We start from the raw sequence: 19831 nt of genomic DNA on the forward strand, positions 1-19831 counted from the left end.
TTTGGGACACCCTTTGAATTGGTTATCCACTTAGTCCCAGGGAGGCAGATGTCCTCTAGAACTTGATCCAACCCTTTATCTACTCTCACCATCCTCCTATTGAAGGAATCAGGATCATCTTGTAGTTGAGGTAGTTTGAAGATTTCTCTTATTTTGTCCAGATGGAAGTACATAACTTTCCCTCTGACCATGGTTCTGTGGGTATGGTAAGCGGTTCCAGTCATTCTTTGCTTATCTGTTAGCCACAGATTTGAGTAGAATTCCTGAACCATGTTCCTTCCAACCTTTGTCTCAGGATTGGTCAGAACTTCCCAACCTCTGTTTCGAATTTGCTCTTGGATCTCCGGATATTCATCTTCTTTCAGATCAAATTTAACTTCTGGGATCACTGACCTCAGACCCATTATTTTGTGATAATGGTCTTCATGTTCTTTGGTTAAGAACTTCTCTTCATTCCAAAGATTCTTTGGATTAGTCTCTTTCTTTCCTCTTGAGTTGGTTTGTTTTCCCTTGGGAGCCATGATCTTGATAGATCTTAGCTTAGTGATCACGGAAAAGCACACCAAACTTAGAGGTTTTGCTTGTCCTCAAGCAAAAAGAAAAGAAAGAAAGAGAGAGAGAGAGAGAGAAAGAGAGGAAATTCGAATGGTGTGAGGAAGGAGGGGTGAGGAACGTTCATTTATAGAGTGGGGGGAGGAGAATTTCGAAAACAAAAGAGAGATTTGAAAGGAAATTTGAAAAGATTTTAAAAAAAATTTGAGAAAAGGGTGAGTTTTTGAAGAAGATTTGAGATTATTTTGAAATAGATTTGAAGAATGGTTTTGATTTGTGAAGATTTGAAAGTGATTGATGAAAGGTTGAAGTGCATTTATGTAGAGGATTATGGGTAAAAAGAGGAAAGTTTGAAAAAATTTGAGTTGAAAACAAAAATGTGGTCCCCCCACCTTTCTGGCGTTAAACGCCCAGAATGGCACCCATTCTGGCGTTTAACGCCCACTTGGCACCCCTTTTGGGCGTTTAACGCCCAGCCAGGTACCCTGGCTGGCGTTAAACGCCAGAAAACCTTCCTCACTGGGCGTTTTTCTGAACGCCCAGTGATGCTGCACACCTGGCGTTAAACGCCCAGAATGGTGCCCATTCTGGCGTTTAACGCCCAGAATGGTACCATTACTGGCGTTAAACGCCCAGAATGGTGCCCATTCTGGCGTTTAACGCCCAAAATGCCCCTTACTGGCGTTTTTTCGCCAGTAAGCTCATTTTCTCTGCTTTTTGAGCTGAATCCTTCTGTAACTCTGTGAATTCCTTCATTTTTGATACTTGCCTCTGTAAGAACAAATCATACAACCTACTAATGACTGGGTTGCCTCCCAGTAAGCGCTTCTTTACTGTCTTTAGCTGGACTTTCACTGAGAATCACTCAAGCCTCAGTTTTGAGCATTCCTGCTCAAAATTTCCTTCAAGATAATGCTTGATCCTCTGTCCATTAACAATAAACTTCTTGTCAGAATCAATATCCTGAAGCTCAACATATCCATATGGGGAGACTCCTGTAATCACATACGGACCCCTCCATCGGGATTTGAGTTTTCCTGGAAACAGCTTGAGCCTGGAGTTGAAGAGCAGAACTTTTTGTCCTGGCTCAAAGACTCTGGTTGACAATCTCTTGTCATGCCATTTCTTTGCCTTTTCCTTATAAATTTTTGCATTCTCAAAGGCATTGAGTCTGAACTCTTCTAGCTCATTTAGCTGGAGCAGTCTTTTCTCACCAGCTAACTGTGCATCCATGTTTAGGAATCTGGTTGCCCAGTAGGCTTTGTGTTCCAGTTCCACAGGCAAATGACAGGCCTTCCTATACACCAATTGGTATGGAGAGGTTCCTATAGGAGTCTTGAATGCTGTTCTGTATGCCCACAGAGCATCATCCAAGCTTTTTGCCCAATCCTTTCTTCGGGCTATCACAGTCCGTTCTAGGATTCTTTTTAGCTCTCTGTTAGAGACTTCAGCTTGCCCATTTGTCTGTGGATGATACGGAGTTGCCACTTTATGGCTGATTCCATATCTAACCATAGCAGAGTATAGCTGTTTATTGCAGAAATGAGTGCCCCCATCACTGAGTAGCACTCTGGGAACGCCAAATCTGCTGAAAATGTTCTTCTGGAGGAATTTCAGTACGGTCTTAGTATCATTAGTGGGTGTAGCAATTGCTTCTACCCACTTAGATACATAGTCCACTGCCACCAGAATATAAGTGTTTGAGTATGATGGTGGAAAAGGCCCCATGAAGTCAATTCCCCATACATCAAACAATTCTATCTCTAATATTCCTTGTTGAGGCATGGCATATCCGTGAGGCAGGTTACCAGCTCTTTGGCAACTGTCACAGTTACGCACAAACTCTCGGGAATCTTTATAGAGAGTAGGCCAGTAGAAGCCGCATTGGAGGACTTTAGTGGCTGTTCGCTCACTTTCAAAATGTCCTCCATACTGTGATCCATGGCAGTGCCATAGGATCCTCTGTGCTTCTTCTCTGGGTACACACCTGCGGATCACTCCGTCAGCACATCTCTTAAAGAGATATGGTTCATCCCAGAGGTAGTACTTGGCATCTGAAATTAATTTCTTTCTCTGCATGTAACTGTACTCTTTGGGTATGAACCTCACAGCTTTATAGTTTGCAATGTCTGCAAACCATGGAGCTTCCTGAATGGCAAATAATTGCTCATCTGGGAAAGTCTCAGAAATCTCAGTAGAAGGGAGGGACGCCCCAACTACTGGCTCTATTCTGGACAGATGATCAGCTACCTGATTCTCTGTCCCTTTTCTGTCTCTTATTTCTATATCAAACTCTTGCAGAAGCAACACCCATCTGATAAGCCTGGGTTTTGAATCCTGCTTTGTGAGTAAGTATTTAAGAGCAGCATGGTCAGTGTACACAATCACCTTTGATCCCACTAAGTAGGATCTAAACTTGTCAATGGCATATACCACTGCAAGTAACTCTTTTTCTGTGGTTGTGTAATTCTTCTGTGCATCATTTAGAACACGGCTAGCATAGTAAATGACATGCAGAAGTTTGTTATGCCTCTGTCCCAACACTGCACCAATGGCATGATCACTGGCATCACACATTAATTCAAATGGTAATGCCCAATCTGGTGCAGAGATGACTGGTGCTGTGACCAGCTTAGCTTTCAGGGTCTCAAATGCCTGCAGACACTGTGTGTCAAACACAAATGGTGTGTCAGCAGCTAACAGGTTACTCAGAGGTTTGGCAATTTTCGAAAAATCCTTAATAAACATTCTGTAGAATCCTGCATGTCCCAGAAAGCTTCTGATTGCCTTTACATTGGCAGGTGGTGGTAATTTTTCAATTACCTCTACCTTTGCCTTATCCACCTCTATTCCCTTGCTTGAAATTTTGTGCCCAAGGACAATTCCTTCAGTCACCATAAAGTGACATTTCTCCCAGTTTAAAACCAGGTTGGTCTCTTGGCATCTTTTCAGGACAAGTGATAGGTGGTTAAGACAGGAGCTAAATGAGTCTCCATATACTGAGAAGTCATCCATGAAGACTTCCAGAAATTTCTCTACCATATCTGAGAAGATAGAGAGCATGCACCTTTGGAAGGTTGCAGGTGCATTGCATAGACCAAAAGGCATTCTCCTATAGGCAAACACGCCTGAAGGGCAGGTGAATGCTGTTTTCTCTTGGTCCTGAGGGTCTACTGCAATTTGGTTGTAGCCTGAATAGCCATCCAAAAAGCAGTAATAATCATGGCCAGCTAGTCTTTCTAGCATTTGGTCTATGAATGGTAAAGGAAAATGATCCTTTCTGGTGGCTGTATTGAGCCTTCTGTAGTCAATACACATGCGCCACCCTGTGACTGTCCTTGTGGGAACCAGTTCATTTTTTTCATTATGAACCACTGTCATGCCTCCCTTTTTGGGAACAACTTGGACAGGGCTCACCCAGGGGCTATCAGAAATAGGATAAATGATCCCAGCCTCTAGTAATTTAGTGACCTCTTTCTGCACCACCTCCTTCATGGCTGGATTTAGCCTCCTCTGTGGTTGAACCACTGGTTTGGCATTATCCTCCAACAGGATCTTGTGCATGCATCTAGCTGGGTTAATGCCCTTAAGATCACTTATGGACCACCCAAGAGCTGTCTTGTGTGTCCTTAGCACTTGAATTAGTGCTTCCTCTTCCTGTGGATTTAAAGCAGAGCTTATAATCACTGGAAAAGTGTCACCCTCTCCCAGAAATGCGTATTTCAAGGATGATGGTAATGGTTTGAGTTCAGGCTTGGGAGGCTTATCCTCCTCCTGAGGAATTTTCGAAAATTCCTTTACTTCCTCTAGTTCTTCTTGATCAGGTTGAGCATCTTTGAAGATGTCCTCAAGCTCTGATTCTAGGCTCTCAGCCATATTGATCTCTTCTACCAGAGAATCAATAATGTCAACGTCCATGCAGTCTTCTGGTGTGTCTGGATGCTGCATAGCTTTCACAGCATTCAACTTGAACTCATCCTCATTGACTCTCAGGGTTACTTCCCCTTTATGTACATCAATGAGAGTTCGTCCAGTTGCTAGGAAAGGTCTTCCTAGAATGAGAGTTGCACTTTTGTGCTCCTCCATTTCCAGCACCACAAAGTCAGTTGGAAAGGCAAATGGCCCAACCTTGACAATCATGTCCTCTATTATGCCTGATGGGTGTTTAATGGAACCATCAGCAAGTTGGAGGCATATCCTGGTTGGTTTGACTTCTCCAGTCAACCCAATCTTTCTGATAGTGGATGCAGGTATTAGATTGATGCTTGCTCCAAGATCACATAAAGCTATCTTGGTGCAAGTGCCTTCTAATGTGCATGGTATCAGAAAGCTTCCAGGATCTTGAAGCTTTTCTGGTAAGCTTTTCAAAATGACTGCACTGCATTCTTCAGTGAGGAACACTTTTTCAGTTTCTCTCCAATTCTTCTTATGGCTTAAGATCTCTTTCATGAACTTAGCATAAGAGGGTATTTGCTCAAGTGCCTCTGCAAACGGAATCTTTATTTCAAGAGTCCTTAGATAGTCTGCAAAGCGGGCAAATTGCTTATCCTGTTCCGCTTTGCGGAGTTTCTGAGGATAAGGCATCTTGGCTTGAAATTCTTCAACCTTAGATGCTGCAGGTTTATTCCTTACAGAAATGGTTAAAGAGGCCTTGTTAGGGGGATAATCATCAGAACTCTCAGGTGCCTGATTCTCCTTGGGCGTTTGAACGCCAGGAGTGGATGAAGTTTGGGCGTTAAACGCCAACTTCTCCCCCTTTTCTGGCGTTTGAACGCCAGAACTGGGCAGGGAATGGGCGTTTAACGCCAGCTTTCCTCCCTGTTCTGGCGTTTGAACGCCAGTATTGGGCAAGGAATGGGCGTTTAACGCCAACTTTCCTTCCCTTTCTGGCGTTTGAACGCCAATAATATTCCTCTCTGGGCTCTTACTGTCCTCAGAGGGATTTTGAACAGTGGCTTGGTCATCCTCTGTCAACTGTTCCTTAATTGACTTCTTGCTCTTTTGAGCAGTGGCATTCAGTGTTTTCCCACTCCTCAGTTGAACTGCTTGACATTCTTCTGTTATTTGTTTAGATATTCGCTGTTTTGCTTGATTCAACTGCAGTTCTATGCTCTTGTTAGCAACCTTAGTATCATGGAGCATTTCTTTAAATTCTGCTAACTGTTCTGTCATCAGGAGCAATTGTTGATTAAGCTCATTCATCTGTTCTTGAGGATCAGGATCATTGACTACTGCCATGACCTCCTCCTTTGGAACGAACTCATTGCTAGAATACAAGTATTGGTTTCTAGCAACAGTGTCTATGAGCTCTTGAGCTTCTTCAATTGTCTTTCTCATGTGTATAGATCCACCAGCTGAGTGGTCTAAAGACATCTGAGCTTTTTCTGTAAGCCCATAGTAGAAAATGTCTAACTGTACCCACTCTGAAAACATTTCAGAGGGACATTTTCTTAGCATACCTCTATACCTCTCCCAGGCATTATAAAGGGATTCATTATCCTCTTGTTTAAAGCCTTGGATGTCCAGCCTTAGCTGTGTCATCCTTTTTGGAGGGTAAAAATGATTCAGGAATTTTTCTGATAACTGTTTCCATGTCTTTATGCTTGCTGTAGGTTGGTTATTCAACCACCTTTTTGCTTGATCTTTTACAGCAAATGGAAACAGTAACAGTCTGTAGACATCCTGATCTACCTCTTTATCATGTATTGTGTCAGTAATTTGTAAGAACTGTGCCAGAAACTCAGTAGGTTCTTCCTCTGGAAGACCGGAATACTGGCAATTTCGCTGCACTATGATAATGAGTTGAGGGTTTAGCTCAAAGCTGCTTGCTTTGATGGGAGGTACACAGATGCTACTCCCATATGCAGCTGTACTGGGGTTAGCATAAGACCCCAGAGTCCTCTTGGACTGATTAATTCCACTTAAGTCCATAATGGACAAAAGGGAAATGAGAATAATTGCAAAGAGATAAATTTTTGTTTATTTTTATTTTTTTTTTTGAAATAACCGGAAAAAAGAAAATTTAAAATAAAATAAAATAAGATAAAAGAAAAATAGAATAAAGTTCGAAAATTTAAAAATAAAATAGGATCAAAGCAAATTGAGAACTGAATCAATTAGTCAAAAAAAAAAGATTTTGAAAACAGCAATTAAAAAGATATGATTGAAAAATTTTTATGAAAAAGATTTGATTCTTAAAAAGAGGAAAGAGAAAAACACAAAAAGACACCAAACTTAAAATTTTAGAAAATCAAACACTAATTTTTTTCGAAAATTTTAAAGGAAAAACACAAAGAGGACACCAAACTTAGAACTTTTATGAATCAAAAAGGGACTAAGAACAAGAAAAATTCGAAAATCAAAAGAAAAACAACAGCATGCAATTGACACCAAACTTAAAATATGAACTAGACTCAATTAAAAGACTCTAAACCAACAAAAATAAAACAGTCCTAATCTAAGCAACAAGATAAGCCGTCAGTTGTCCAAACTCGAACAATCCCCGGCAACGGCGCCAAAAACTTGGTGCACGAAATTGCAATAACACTTTTGCAATCCCGCACAACTAACCAGCAAGTGCACTGGGTCGTCCAAGTAATACCTTGCGTGAGCAAGGGTCGATCCCACGGAGATTGTCGGCTTGAATCAAGCTATAGTTATCTTGTAAATCTTAGTCAGGAGATCAGAAATTATCAGGATTGATTGTAAAAAGCAAAAGGACATGAAATGGTTACGTGTACTGCAGTAATGGAGAATGGGTTGAGGTTTGGAGATGCTCCATCTTCTGAATCTCTGCTTTCCTACTGTCTTCTTCATCAAACACGCAAGTCTCCTTCCATGGCAAGCTCGTGTAGGGTCTCACTGTTGTCAGCAGCTACCTCCCATCCGCGCAGTGAAAGCTAATGCACACACTCTGTCACAGTGCTGCCAATCACCGGTTTGGTTCCCTCCTCTACCGGAATAGAATCACTCTTTTGCGTCTGTCACTAACGCCCAGTAAATTACAGGTTTGAAGCACATCACAGTCATTCAATCATTGAATCCTACTCAGAATACCACAGACAAGGTTTAGACCTTCCGGATTCTCTTGAATGCTGCCATCAGGTCCTGCCTATACCACGAAGATTCCGATTAAAGAACCCAAGAGATAACTACTCAATCTAAGATAGAACAGAGGTGGTTGTCAGGCACGTGTTCATAGTTGAGAATGATGATGATTGTCACGGATCATCACATTCATCCGGATTAAGAACAAGTGTTATCTTAGAATGGAAGCAAGCATGATTGAATAAGAAACAATAGTAATTGCATTAATCCATCAAGACACAGCAGAGCTCCTCACCCCCAACCATGGGGTTTAGAGACTCATGCTGTGGAAGAAAACGTGTAAAATGTCATAAGGTTGCATAAGGTACTGATTACAAAGTCAAAAGGTCCTATTTGTAGTAAACTAGTGTCCTAAGGTTTACAGAAATGAGTAAATGACAGAAAAATCCACTTCCGGGCCCACTTGGTGTGTGCTTGGGCTGAGCAATGAAGGAATTTCGTGTAGAGACCTTTTCTGGAGTTAAACGCCAGCTTTCATGCCAGTTTGGGCGTTTAACTCCAAATTTTATGCCAGTTCCGGCGTTTAACGCTGGAATTTCTGTAGGTGACTTTGAGCGCCGGTTTGGGCCATCAAATCTTGGGCAAAGTATGGACTATTATATATTGCTGGAAAGCCCAGGATGTCTACTTTCCAATGCCGTTGAGAGCGCGCCAATTGGGCTTCTGTAGCTCCAGAAAATTTGCTTCGAGTGCAGGGAGGTCAGAATCCAACAGCATCTGCAGTCCATTTTGGTCTCTGGATCAGATTTTTGCTCAGGACCCTCAATTTCAGCCAGAAAATACCTGAAATCACAGAAAAACACACAAACTCATAGTAAAGTCCAGAAAAGTGAATTTTAATTAAAAACTAATAAAAATATACTAAAAACTAACTAAAAGATACCAAAAACCTACTAAAAACAATGCCAAAAAGCATACAAATTATCCGCTCATCATGTGTCAATTAAGAAATTGGGTGCTACTCATGTAAAATGATGAAAACTGTAGGCATTGATTTACTATGCAAAAAAAAAAATAGGGGACAAAATCACCCCAATGTTTAGTCCAATAAAAAAAATTAATGCATATGTGGTGAACTTAAATATTGATGCATGGGTATGAGAAAAATGCAAAAGTGAGATTACGGGTAGCTAGGCATGAACTTAGAATTATATAGAGTGTATGTATGTGTTAGGTGAAAACTTAGGTTAGTCAAAGATTCAATTCATAACTCACTTGGCCATACATATAACTTCACCCTTACCTTGGCCCCATTACAACCTTGAAAAGACCTCATGATGTTTGCATTTGTACACTAGATATTTGTTGATTGGTTAGATGAAGAGCAAAGTTTTAGAAAGCATGATTAGAGGAGACTAGAGTGGATTAACCCTAAACACCTGAGTGATTAGAGTGCATATACTTTTCTAGTGAGGGTTCAATACTTGATTCTATGTTCCCGACTTTCATGAGCTATTTTATCTTGGAGAGCTTGTTTACTTTTAACCAAGTAGGTAGAAACATCCTAGCATGTGGTTGCATTCATTTACATAGGTTGCATTGCATGAGTCTTACTTTCCCCCATAAAAACATTGGTTGCATTCATTCTTTTGATCTCCTTGAGCTTAGCATGAAGACATGCTAATGTTTTTGTATGGGGAGATTGATAAACCACTATTTTATGGTCTATCATGTGCTAAATTAAGTGGTCTTTATCAATTCTTTGCATACTTATTCATACAATTTGCATGGTTTTACAAATCCTTCCCAATTTTGTTCTATGGTTGAAAACTCGCTTCCTGAGCCCTTAAATTGTGTATTTTAAATCCCCCTTTATACCATTTGATGTTGTGATCCGTGTGTTAAGTGTTTTTAGGCTTTATAGGGCAGGAATGGCTTAGAGGATGGAAAGAAAGCTTGCAAAAATAGAAGAAACACAAGAAACTAAGGAGCTGACCAGCGAGAATCGACGCGCACGCGTACCTGACGCGTACGCGCAACTGGGCGCATTCCATAGCGACGCATACACGTGACACGCGCAGAAGACCATCGATGTAGACGCGTACCGGATGCGTACGCATGACATGCGCCGCGTGCAGAATTTGTAGAAGACATTGGTGGCGATTTTGGGCTGAGTTTGGACCCAATTTTCGGCTCGAAAACACAGACTAGAGCCAGGGGACAGCAAAAACTCAACACACATTCACACATTCTCAGTTTTTAGTTTTAGTTTGTGTTTTATGATTCTTAGAGAGAAATTACTACTTCCTCTAGGGTTCTTCACATTCAGAGATTTCTAGTTTTATGCTCTTGAGTTGGATATTAAGAAGAGTTACTACCTCCGTTGAAGTTTTTATCATTCTAGTTTGTTTTCTATTTCCTTACTCTTTTAATTTCCATTTATCTTGTTCAGAGTTAGATATGGATATCTTTAATTTTGGAATTTATTAATGCAAGAGTATTTTTCTATTTAAGTTCTTTATTTGCTTGATTATCTCAAATCCAATCCAATTATCATGTCTTCTTTCTACTCCCTTTACATGTATGCGTCAATGGCATCCATGTCAATGGAGTATGCTCCCAACTTGGCTTTGGAGTTGATTAATTGGAGACCCTTGAGTTGGAAGGACTCAAGAGTTAAATAGTAATTGGATGTTGTTGGCTGGCTCTCTAGTCACTAATGCTAATCCTTCCCAAGGGAGACGATTAGGACTTGTGAATCGGAGCCAGCTCAACTACTTGACATTTCTTTATTCGTTAAGGGTTAACTAAGTAGAAACAACAACCTATTACTATTAATCTTGGGAAAACCAACAAGAATATAACTTCCGATTAATCTTCTCCTAACCAAGGCTTTTTATTTCAATTACATAAAACCTCTTGTTAATTTTCATTGCTTTAATTTATAATCATTTACTTTCCTTTCCTCAACTCTAAAAATTCTCAAAAAACCCCCTGATTAATAAATAACACTCTCTTAGCAACTCGTTGGGAGACGACCTGGTAATTCTACTCCCAGTATTTTATTCTTAATTTTGTGACAACCCTTTTTAAATTGATACGCGGAATTCTTATTGGTTAAGAACTGTACTTGCAACGTTAATTTTCATTATATATTCTTAATCGGTAAATTTCCGCACGTCAATTTTTGGCACCGTTGCTGGGGAGTTGCAACAGTGTGCTAAGTTATTGATTAGTGTAAATATTTTTATATTTACATATTTGCATATCTTATTTTTATTACCATGAGCTGTATGTTACTTTCATTGAATGATGCGTTCATTAACTAATCCGAGCTTAACCGCGTTTGATCCGAAAATTGAAAGAACTATTTCCCGTATAAGGCAAGCTCAGCGTCAGTTAGCCTCTGAGGGTGGTGAAGTGGTTACTACCAATTCACCAGTCTTATCTGAGGGCGAATCTGAAGCGCCATTTGAGGAAGAAACAAGCTCCTCTGCTACTGATTTTGTTTTTTTACGTGCAGGTAATATGGCGGAGCCTAGAAGGATTACTCTCCAGGAAGCAGGAGCTCCGGACTTTACACTGCCACCATTTCAAGCGCGTCATCCAAATCTAGCTGCAGATTTTGAACTGAAAAATGTGCTAATTAGTCTACTGCCTAAGTTTCATGGCTTACGTGCTCAAAAGCCTCTCAAGCACCTCAGAGATTTTCAGACAGCCTGTTCAACTGTTAGGCGTCATAGTGCAGATGAGACTACTATTTTGCTATCCACCTTCCTGTTTTCTCTTGAGGGAAAGGCGAGAGAGTGGTACTACACTCAACCTGAAGCAATCGTTACTAATTGGGATATGCTCAGGAGAGAATTCTTAGACAAATATTTTCCAGCTGAAGTTACTGATAGACTGAGGAAGGAAATTTCCTGTATTATTCAAGGCAAATCAAAGACTCTTTATGAGTATTGGGAACGCTTCAGGAATCTCCTAGACTCATGTCCCCACCACATGATTGACCAGTTGGTGTTGATTAGCTATTTCATCCAAGGCATGAAGTCTCAAGACAAGACTACATTAGATGGTGCGAGTAATGGCTCTCTGAAGAAGTACAAGACGGCGGCAGAAGCGTGGCAACTGATCACTGATCTAGCTGAGTCTACTCGGAATGTGGTGCACGAAATTGTGATACACACTTTTCACAACTCCAGTGCCACTAACCAGCAAGTGCATTGGGTCGTCCAAGTAATACCTTACGTGAGTAAGGGTCGATCCAACGGAGATTGTTAGCTTGAAGCAAGCTATGGTTATCTTGTAACTCTTAGTCAGGATATCAATAAGGGTTCTTAGTTTTAATTGCAAAAAAAAAGAGCATGAAATAAATACTTATTGTGTAGTAATGGAGAATGGGTTGGAGTTTTGGAGGTGCTCTGTCTTCTGAATTTCTGCTTTCCTACTGTCTTCTTTTTCATGCACGCAGGTCTCCTTCCATGGCAAGCTGTATGTTGGTGGATCACCATTGTCAATGGCTACCAGCCATCCTCTCAGTGAAAAGGGTCCCTGAACATGGCTAATCATCTGTTGGTTCTTACTAATGTTGGAATAGGATTCATTGATCCTTTTGCACACTGTCACTGCGCACAGCATTCATGAGTTTGAAGCTCGTCATAGTCATCCATTCTCGGATCCTACTCGGAATACCACAGACAAGGTTTAGACTTTCCGGATCTCAGGAATACTGCAAATTGATTCTAGCTTATACCACGAAGACTCTGATCTCACAGATTTGAATGCTCTGTTGTCAAGAGAGGCAGTCAAACTCGTGAACCAAGAACCCAATAGATATACATTCAATCTAAGGTAGAACGGAAGTGGTTGTCAGGCACGCGTTCATAGGTTGAGAATGGTGATGAGTGTCACGGATCATCATATAAACCATGTTGAAGTGCGAATGAATATCTTAGAATAGAAACAAGTGTGATTGAATAGAAAACAGAAGTAATTGCATTAATTCATCGAGACACAGCAGAGCTCCTCACCCCCAACCATGGGGTTTAGAGACTCATGTCGTCAAAGATATAAATTCTAATGCAAAATGTCATGAGGTACTGAATGAATCTCTAAAAGTAGTTTTTATACTCAACTAGTAACCTAGGTTTACAGAAAATGAGTAAGCTAAGATAGATAGAGCAGAAATCTACTTCCAGGACCCACTTGGTGTGTGTTTGAGCTGAGCAATGAAGCTTTCATGTGTAGAGGCTATTCCTGGCGTTTAACTCCAGCTTTTGTGCCGGTTTGGGCATTTGACTCCAGCTTGTATCCTATTTCTGGCGTTTAACGCCAGAATAGGGTGGAAAGCTGGCGTTAAACGCCAGTTTGCATCATCAGAACTCGGGAAAAGTATGAACTATTATATATTTCTGTAAAGCCTAGGATGTCTACATTCCAACGCAATTAAGAGTGCGCCAATTGGGCTTCTTTAGCTCTAGAAAATCCATTTCGGGTGCAGGGAGGTCAGAATCCAACAGCATTCGCAGTCCTTTTCAGCCTCTGAATCAGATTTTTGTTCCGGTCCCCCAATTTTAGCCAGAAAATACCTGAAATCACAGAAAAATACACAAACTCATAGTAAAGTCCAGAAATGTAATTTTTGCATAAAAACTAATAAAAATATACTAAAAAGTAGCTAGGATATCCTACTAAAAACTATATGAAAATACCCCCGTAAAAGCGTATAAAATATCCGCTCGACACAACACCAAAATTAAACTGTTGCTTGTCCTCAAGCAACTAGATAAATAAAATTGGATAAACAGAAGATCAAAAGGTAATACATATCAGAGTATTAAGTGAAGCTCATATTCTAATTAGATGAGCGGGGCTAGTAGCTTTTTGCTCCTGAACAGTTCTGGCATCTCAATTTATCCTTTGAAGCTCGGAATGATTGGCATCCATAGGAACTTAGAATTTTAGATAATGTCATTGATTCTCTTAGTTCAGTATGTTGATTCTTGAACACAGCTACTTTATGAGTCTTGGGCGTGGCCCTAAGCACTTTGTCTTCCAGTATTACCACCGGATACATAAATGCCACAGACACATAACTGGGTGAACCTTTTCAGATTGTGACTCAGCTTTGCTAAAGTCCCTGATAAACCACTATTTTATGGTTTATCTTGTGCTTAATTGCGTGGTTTTTATCAGCTTTTCACCCACTTATTCATATGAATTTCATGATTTTACAAATCCTTCCTAGTTTAGTTCTATGGTTGAAAACTTGCTTTCTAGAGATCTTTTAATTACGTATTTTAATTCTCCTTTATACCATTCGATGCCGTGTGATGATTAGATTTTTGATGGTATAGAATTTCACAAATGAATTCTCGTTGCAAGTATAGTTTCTAAACCTATCAATAATCCTTTCATACAAAAAGTTGTTTGTCACTAGTACAAACCCCTAAAATTTATAAACCGAAGTATTGAACCTCGGGTCGTTCTCCCTAGGAATTACAATAAAGTGTCTTGTCATTGGTTGTGAGTTATTTTTGGGGTTTTAATAAGAAACATGAAAGATAAATGGTAAAAAGTAAACTAATGGCTAAAAAGGTCTTGGCAAGGGTTTCACAAATGAATTCTCGTTGCAAGTATAGTTTCTAAACCTATCAATAATCCTTTCATACAAAAAGTTGTTTGTCACTAGTACAAACCCCTAAAATTTATAAACCGAAGTATTGAACCTCGGGTCGTTCTCCCTAGGAATTACAATAAAGTGTCTTGTCATTGGTTGTGAGTTATTTTTGGGGTTTTAATAAGAAACATGAAAGATAAATGGCAAAAAGTAAACTAATGGCTAAAAAGGTCTTGGCAAGGGTTTCACAAATGAATTCTCGTTGCAAGTATAGTTTCTAAACCTATCAATAATCCTTTCATACAAAAAGTTGTTTGTCACTAGTACAAACCCCTAAAATTTATAAACCGAAGTATTGAACCTCGGGTCGTTCTCCCTAGGAATTACAATAAAGTGTCTTGTCATTGGTTGTGAGTTATTTTTGGGGTTTTAATAAGAAACATGAAAGATAAATGGCAAAAAGTAAACTAATGGCTAAAAAGGTCTTGGCAAGGGTTGGTGGTCAAAGATCTCTATCCTAATCACTAACCACAATATGAGAATTGGCAAGGATTAATCTCACTAAATCATCCTCTAACTAATGGTAAAGGAAAGTTGAATGAGATACATCAATCCAAGTCCATAGGTCCTAACTCTCCACTAATTCAATTAGTGAGAACTAGAGTCAATGGCTCCCAATCATCAATCACTTGGACATTAGTAACTCAAGAGGTCCTAAGTTACCGTTCCAAGCCAAGAGTATAAAATTCTACTCTAAAGTCCAACCAAGCATTTCATCAAATACTTAGAAGGCATAAAAGGAAAGCATAGTAAATCAACAACAAGAACAAAATCTAACAACAATTATTGCCAAGAATTAACAACAACAAATCAAAAGGAACACAATTATTATGATTTACCTTGAATTGAATTGAAAGAGAAAGGAAGGAACAAAAGTAGATCTACAACAAAATACAAGAACAACATAAAGGAAATTACAACAAAAGAATAGAGGAAGATGAATGTAACAACAAGGAATTGAGAGGTAGAAGTAGAAGAAAGAATGAATGAAAACCTAGATCTAAGAACTAAACCTAATCCTAATTCTAGAGAGAAGTGAGAGCTTCTCTCTCTAGAAACTAACTCTAAAACTAAACTATGCTAAACTAAACTAATGGTAACTAGATGCCTCATCCCTCTTCAATCCTTGGCTTAAATAGCATCAGAAATGAGTTGGATTTGGCCCACAAGACTTGAGAATTCGCTGGCCCACGGATTGCATTAAGTGGATCATATGGCAGCAACGACGCGTGCGCGTACAGTGCGCGTGCGCGTCACCAAACGTGTAGCAACTATGGCAAATCTTATATCATTTCGAAGCCCCGGATGTTAGCTTTCCAACCCAATGGAAACCGCATCATTTGAACCTCTGTAGCTCAAGTTATGGTCGATTAAGTGCAAAGAGGTCGGCTTGACAGCTTTTGCGTTTCCTTTATTTCTTCATGAGTTCTCCATTTCTACATGCTTTTCCTTCATTTCCTTGGTCCAATCCTTGCCTCCTAAATCAGAAATTACTTAGCAAACATATCAAGGCATCTAATGGAATCAAAGAGAATTAGATTTAGCTATTTTAAGACCTAAAAATCATGTTTTCACTCTTAAGCACAATTAAAGGGGAATATACAAAACCATACTATTTCATTGGATAAATGTGGGTAAAATGTGATAAAATCCCCAAAAATCAATACAAGATAAACCCTACAAATGGGGTTTATCAACCTCCCCACACTTAAACCAAGAATGTCCTCATGCTTAAACAAAGAAAGAACAAAGGATATCAACATTTATTCAATGTAAACTAACTAAATGCAATCTATCTATATGCAACTATCTAAATGAATGCAATTGCTTGGTCAAAATAAATTAATTCCCAAGAATGCATATATAAGCACAAGGGCAAAAGGTATTAACAACCATGCCAAACCACAATTGAATTGAGCTATTAAATATTTTTATAAACTTGCATGAAAAGTGACATTATGGGTGGAAACATGTAGTTGAGCAATCGAACCCTCACCGGTAGTGTTTGCACTCTATTCGCTCAAGTGTTTAGGGTTGATTCTCTCAATTCTCTCCTAATCATGCTTTCCAATATTTGTTTTCCATCTAAAAATCAACATTTATTCCATGTATGCATACAAGTATCATGAGGTCTTTTCTTTAGGTTGTAATGGGGCTAGGGTCAAGGTAGGATGCATATTTGGTTAAGTGAGCTTGAAATTTGAATCTTTGATAAGCTTAGACTTCCCACCTAACCTATGACATCCTATACAATTAAGTTCTAACCTAACTACCCATTTTTCACTTTTTCACATACTCATGTATTTTCTTTTGATTATCACACATATGCATTGATTTTATTTGAACTTTACTTTGGGGCATTTTGTCCCCTTTTTATTTCTTTCTTTTTTTCTTCTTTTTCTTTCTTTTTCTATTTTTTTCTTTTCCATATTATTTTTCTCTTTTTTTCTTTTCTTTTCTTTTTCTCATTTTTCTTTTTTCTTTCTATATACAAGAACCTCAATGCATAAGGTTTTACATTTGATCAATACATGAGTATGTACCCAATTCCCAATATTTTCAATAACAATACAAAACTACCCTTTTATTCACCCAATGTCCCAAGGTTCCCACACTTGAATGATACTCACACACTAGCCTAAGCTAATCGAAGATCCAAATAAGGGACAATTATTGTTTTTCACTTTAAGGCTTGTAATGTGCTAAAATAAGAACAAGTGGGTTAAGCGTAGGTTCAAATTGGCTAACAATGGAAGATGAAAGGTAAGGCTATTTGGGTAAGTGAGTTAAATGAAATGATGGCCTCAATCATATAAATACATGAATACATAAAATAATGGAAATAGAGAATTAAACAAATCAAAGATCACAATCATAGAAAGAGAATAATGCACACAAGAAGGAAAATAAGTGGTTATAAGATGTAACCACACCATTAGGCTCAAATCTCACAAGCTTGTATTCTTAGCTCATAAATCATGCTCCACAAGATATATAATTCAAGCAAGTTTTATGAAAAGTTTTCACTCAAATCAATTGGTGCCCTATTGATGATTGGATTATTGACGGTTTAGAATTTCACTAATGAAATCTCGTTGTAAAGTATAGTTTCTAAACCAAACAATAATCTTTTCATGCAAAAAATTGTTTGTCACTAAAACAAACCCCTAAAATTAATAAATCGAAGTATTCAAACCTCGGGTCGTTCTCCCTAGGAATTACAATAAAGTGTCTTGTTATTGGTTAGAAATGTGTTTTGGGGTTTTGAATAAGAAGCATGAAAGTAAATGGCAATGAAAATAAACTAACAACTATAAAAGGCTCTTGGCAAGGTATGAAAATTAGAAGTCCTATCCTAGTTATCCTTCTCAATTGTGATGAGAATTGTTCATTGCTACCACTTAGTTAACCCTTACTAAATAATGGAAAGTCAAGTGGATGAATTGACTTGAGCCACAAGTCCTAGCCAACTCCCAAGGAAAGACTAGCTTTAGTGCACTCCAAACCAATTAGCAATCTCTCCAATTACCAATCAACAAAGGAATTAGATAACTCAAGTGTCACTAATTACTCTCCCTAGGCCAAGAGGAACAAAATCTATACTATATCTAGAAGAGGCATTTCAACAAACACATAAAAAGCAATAGAAGTAAACAACATAAATTGCAAGAATTAAAGAGAGATCTAACTACAAAGGCAAGAGATCAACAATAGAAAAGTAAAGAAGAACAATTATTATGAATTACCTCTTATTGAATTGAAAGAAAATGGAAGGAACAATAGTAGATCTACAATAAAGTATAAGAACAACATAAAGGAAATTACAATAAAGGAGTAGAAGAATGATGAATGTAACAACAAAGAATTGAGAAGTAGAAGTAGAAGAGAACATGAATTAAAACCTAGATCTAAGAACTAAACATAATCCTAATCCTAATTCTAGAGAGAAGTGAGAGCTTCTCTCTCTAGAAACTACTTCTAAAACTAAACTATGACTAATGGTAACTCACATGTCCATCCCTCTTCAATCCTTAGCTTAAATAGGATCAGAAATGAGTTGGATTGGGCCCACAAGGCTGGTAAATTCGCTAGCCACGAGTTTGCATGAAGTGAATCACGTGCACCAACGGCGCGTACACGTACAGTGCGCGTACGCATCCTTATACGTATAGCAACTATGGAAAATCTTATATCATTTCGAAGCCCCAGATGTTAGCTTTCCAACCCAACTGGAACCGCATCATTTGGACCTCTGTAGCTCAAGTTATGGTCGTTTAAGTGCGAAGAGGTCGGCTTGACAGCTTTCTGGTTCTTTCATTTCTTCATGAGTTCTCCAACTTTTCATGCTTTCTTTCTTCATTTCCTTGATCCAATCTTTGCCTCCTAAACCTTAAATCACTTAACAAAGAATCAAGGCATATAATGGAATCAAGGTGAATTAAATTTATTTATTTTAAGACCTAAAAAGCATGTTTTCATTCTTAAGCACAATTAAAGGAGAGGTTATAAAACCATGCTATTTCAATGGATAAATGGGGGTAAAAGGTTATAAAATCTCCTAAATCAAGCACAAGATAAACCCTACAAATGGGGTTTATCAATCTCCCCACACTTAAACCAAGCATGTCCTCATGCTTAAACCAAGAATGAAGTAAGGGTATGGCGTTTATTCAAATGGAAACTAACTAAATGCAATCTACCTATATGCAACTATCTAAATGAATGCAATTGCTTGGTCAAAATAAATCAATTCCCAAGAAGCATATATGCACAAGGGCTAAAGGTATTAACAACCATGCCAAACCACAATTGAATTGAGCTATTAAATATTTTTACAAACTTGCATGAAAATTGACACTTATGGGTGGAAACATGTAATTGAGCAATCGAACCCTCACCGGTAGTGTTTGCACTCTATTCGCTCAAGTGTTTAGGGTTGATTCACTCAATTCTCCCCTAATCATACTTTCTAAGATTTTTTTTTCATCTCACAATCAACATATATTTCATGCATGCACACATCTATCATGAGGTCTTTTCTTTAGGTTGTAATGGGGTTAGGGTCAAGGTAGGATGCATATTTGGTCAAGTGAGTTTAAAGTTTGAATCTTTGATAAGCTTAGACTTCCCATCTAACCTATGACATCCTATACAATTAAGTTCTAACCTAACTACCCATTTCTCACTTTTTCACATGCTCATGTATCCCTTTTCGTTTCACAACACGTATGCATTGGTTTTATTGGACCTTGCTTTGGGGCATTTTGTCCCCTTTTTATTACTTTTCTTTTTTTCTTCTTTTTCTTTCTTTTTCTATATATTTTTTTCCATATTGTTTTTTTTCTTTTTTTCTTTTTTTTCTCATATTTTTCTTTTTTTATACAAGATCATCAATGCATAAGGTTTTACATTTGATCAATACATGAGTATGTACCCAATTCCCAATATTTACACTAATAATACAAAACTACCCTTTTATTCACCCAATGTCCCAAGGTTTCTACACTTGAATGATACTCACACACACTAGCCTAAGCTAATCAAAGATCCAAA

The sequence above is a fragment of the Arachis stenosperma genome, chromosome 6 (assembly GCF_014773155.1).
Source record: "Arachis stenosperma cultivar V10309 chromosome 6, arast.V10309.gnm1.PFL2, whole genome shotgun sequence".
NCBI lineage: Eukaryota > Viridiplantae > Streptophyta > Magnoliopsida > Fabales > Fabaceae > Arachis > Arachis stenosperma.